We start from the raw sequence: 3,837 nt of genomic DNA on the forward strand, positions 1-3,837 counted from the left end.
TTGGACAGTACAGTCTCCCTTCCTTTCCTTATTCAACCCATACATGGATTAGTCTGCATGAAGTAGGGTTTCCTTTAATAGTGCAAATTATGGTTTTCGTCCGCGTGGCCAGTAGAGCAGAGGATAGCAAATTGGGAAGATGGTGGAGTGGAAAAAGATCCACATGCAACGACGTGGCAGATGGGGCAATAGAACAAGGTTATGGTTCGAAAAGAGGCAGCATACCTGAGGGTCCGCGGGAAGTGGCTTCGCTCGTGGTCGTCGTCCTCCGCACACACTACGGCAACAAGCTTGGGGACGGAGGCCATCCCGCGCGGGCGCTAGGTCTGAGAGGACGGCCTTGTCGTCAGTGCGTGACCTCGCTCGCCGACGACGAGTGCGTCAATGCTACACGTCCTTTTCTTCCCCGGTGGATCTGTGACCACCAGTGAGGAGGGAGAGAGGGGCCATCTTTTTTAGATCTGGAGAGAGGGTGGTAGTGTGAGAAGCAAGTGGGCAGCCCTTAGCAAGAAAGCGCTCAACCTCCTGCCTATATATCTTTTTTATACTACTAGTACTGGAGGTGGAGTAGTGGTAGAGTAGTTTATATTTTCTGTGCGTACAGTACCAGTTAGTCGTGCTTCAAAACTGATTAGCACGCCATTAAAAAAATAAAGGTCGATAACTAATGCGGCACCTCGGTCCAACACGGCCAGATCGCATTTTGCACGAGAAATTACACACCATGTTTCATTGACATGTGGTCCCGTTCCAACATATCAGTGAGACGATGGTGAGTAGTAGGAGTATTTCCGAATGGACGTGTAGGCCGGGGCGCCTCTTCATGAACCGTGGCAAACTCGCAACCGTCCACCGACTCTTCGCCTTTCCCTCTCGATTTGGAACTGCTGTCGCACGCTCTTCCTCTCCCTCCTCCATTTTCCTTCAGCCCTTCACCTTTCTTCTGCCATTGTTCGATCGTCTTCTCCATGGAGGGAACAGGCCGGAAATGACCCCATTATTCTTGCCCCAATCTAAAAGATGACGTGGTGGAGGAACTCATTGATCGGTGCGATGTCATCACCTCGGCTAGCATGGTAGGTTCGTTCAAGCCCATTCTTGACTCAACTAATAACATCATTACAAAGAACCCAAGAGTCAAGGAGCGGTTTGATCTCCCCTATCTTCTTCGCCGTGACCCTGATGACTGGCACCGGCACGACAGAGGCCTCGCCCTGTGCAAGTTGATGCTACTTGATAATGATACGTATGATGTTAAGATGCCATCGCTTGAGGGCAAGGCTTGGGCGGGCGCAAATGGAGATTGGGTTGTTTACATTGGGTCCAACTGCGAGTGGGAACTTGTGAATGTGTACACTCGTGACCGGGTTCCACTTCCAAAAATCTCAGCAGACTGCCCAGAGGTTGAGCACACCGGTATTGTACGCACGTTCAAATACGATCATGGTGACTGTCTTCTACGGAAGATAGCAATTTTTCGAGTTCCCAACCGCTCTTGGAATTACAACAACTATCAAGTTGTTGCTATCTTCGACAAGCTTGTTGCCGTCCTTCGTGATTCGACTCGACGGATATTGCTCAAAAATCAGTTTCTGTACACGGATGAGTAATGTGATGCAATTCAATATGAGGGCCTTGTGTTTTCTACCACCACTCGTGGCACTGTTTTTGCATGGGATCCTTGTAGTTTCGGTACGTTTGTCTTCCACGGTAATTATAATTGTTTCATCCACATGCATGCGGGTTAGCAAGTTTCCCTTTACTAATTAACCTTCTTCTTGTGTTTCCAAGGTCCTGTGAACATCCCACCACCTATACTTGAAATTTTTTATAACCAAGGGGGAGATGACGATGGTGATGATCACGAGCATGAGGACGAGAAGAACCCATATACTCAGTGGCGCCTGGCAACTAATTCTGATGGATCACCTCTTCTTGTGTGTATACAACCAACTGATGAGTTAATACTAAGGAAGCAGGTGTAGTCTCCCATGGTCGCACTCTCTGGACCTATTCCAACACCCGTTGCATGGTATTCAGGATGGATACTAGTATGCTAGCGCCAACTCCTTCTCCCTGGTACAGAATTGATAGTCTTGGAGAAAACTCGCTCTTCCTTGGACAAAACTATCCGATGATCGTGAAAGGCGATCCAACTGCTGTTGACACAATGTTAACAGTACCATTTATGAGAAGCAACTGTGTCTATACCTCGGACATTTGGGTGGTTCCCTACCCAGGTACTGATATAGTAGGCCGCTTCAGCCTGGATGATCAGTCCTGCGTTGGTTTCCAGATCGACAATCGATGGCCCGTCCCAGAGAATCACTTGTGGTTCAAAGCAAGTGTTTCCAACGCCGATGAATGGTTGAGTTGAAGTTCATTTCATTGCTTGTTATTTGTTGTGTGGTGAAAACTTTAGTATTTATAATGTATCCTCGTTGTCGATGTGGGTTGATGACCTGTTGTATGTAATAAAATGATATGCGTGTGATAAACTTACTAAATTTATGAATGGCTTTTGAGTCGCTTCTCTAAATTTGTACTAGCTTCACATGCTTCGCGCACCAGCCGGCGGGTGTTTTTACTGTAGCCATATGTTAATGTGTTCGCTGTACGTAACCAGCACCTCGAATCCTCGATACTAGTACTATATAGTAGGAGTAAGTTGTAGGAGTAGTAGGGTGGCATGGGCCAGAACAAGCATTCAAGTCCAGGAGTACGGCACACGCCACCACCATGACATCCATCTGACACCATATTATTTCTTGGAGTCCGTGCTAGAGCAATCTTTTCAACCTCGTCGTTTCTCTAACTTCAGCCATCGTGTGGCGGGCGAGGTGGGGGTTTGCCGATAGTCGGTTTCCTTAACCGCGGTCCCACTTGTAAGGCCAACTCCAATGCATGACCCCAAATGCACCTCCGTTTTGCACGAACTCCAACGATAATTTTGACTAGAAAAGCAAGACCAAAGAAAACAGGAACCACAAAAATACATTTTACTACTCCTGTAAGTTGGATTAGTGCCTTCTTGATGCATTCATTGTTGATCTGCGGAGGCTCGATCTTGCGTCTGTGCTAGCTAAAAGTGATAGAACATCTACTAAATTGCGCTCTATCAATATATGGATGTACTCTTCTTCCCAATACAAAAACTTGCATCCATTCTACTCCCTCCGTTGCACAATACACGCCTTCTATTTGTCAAAATATATATGTATCTAGACATGTCTTAGTATATAGGTACATGCATTTTTGGACAAATGGAAGTCAAGTATTTTGGAACAGAGGGAGTACACAATAAAAATTTTAAGTTAGCACAACTAGTCTAATCCGAGAGCAGAACCAAAGATTTGGTCGGGTTCTTCCTCCTTTTGCCGACACGTGCGACATCCAGCATCCAGGTCGTGTCATGAAAGAAAATAGAGTGGTAGTTGAAGCCACGAGATGTGCATCTTGGGTTAAACTGTAAATAGAATCTTACTACTCTTGAGTAACTCCAAAAGCGGCCACCGAAGATCTTTATTGGATTTGTTTTTCATCACCAGCACGTCGAGGTGAAAGATGTGCAGGTTCAGTGGGTCCTCTTGCGTTTTCACTGACATGTGGGGCCGCATGTGAGCAAACAGATGATGGGCTCTGCGCGTCCGCTGGCTGGCTGAGAAGAGAGATAGAGGAGGGCTGAGCACGGACTGCAGGAAATTTGTTCTACGTACCTCGATATAGGCTCGATATAGTGGGGTGGCATGGGCCATAACTAGCATTCACGTCTAGCAGTACGGCACACGCCACCCACACGAGTCCCATCCGACACCAATTTTCTTGGAGTCTGTGCTA

Source organism: Triticum urartu, chromosome 7A (genome assembly GCF_056163025.1).
Source record: "Triticum urartu cultivar PI428250 chromosome 7A, HENAU_Tu73, whole genome shotgun sequence".
Classification (NCBI taxonomy): Eukaryota; Viridiplantae; Streptophyta; class Magnoliopsida; order Poales; family Poaceae; genus Triticum; species Triticum urartu.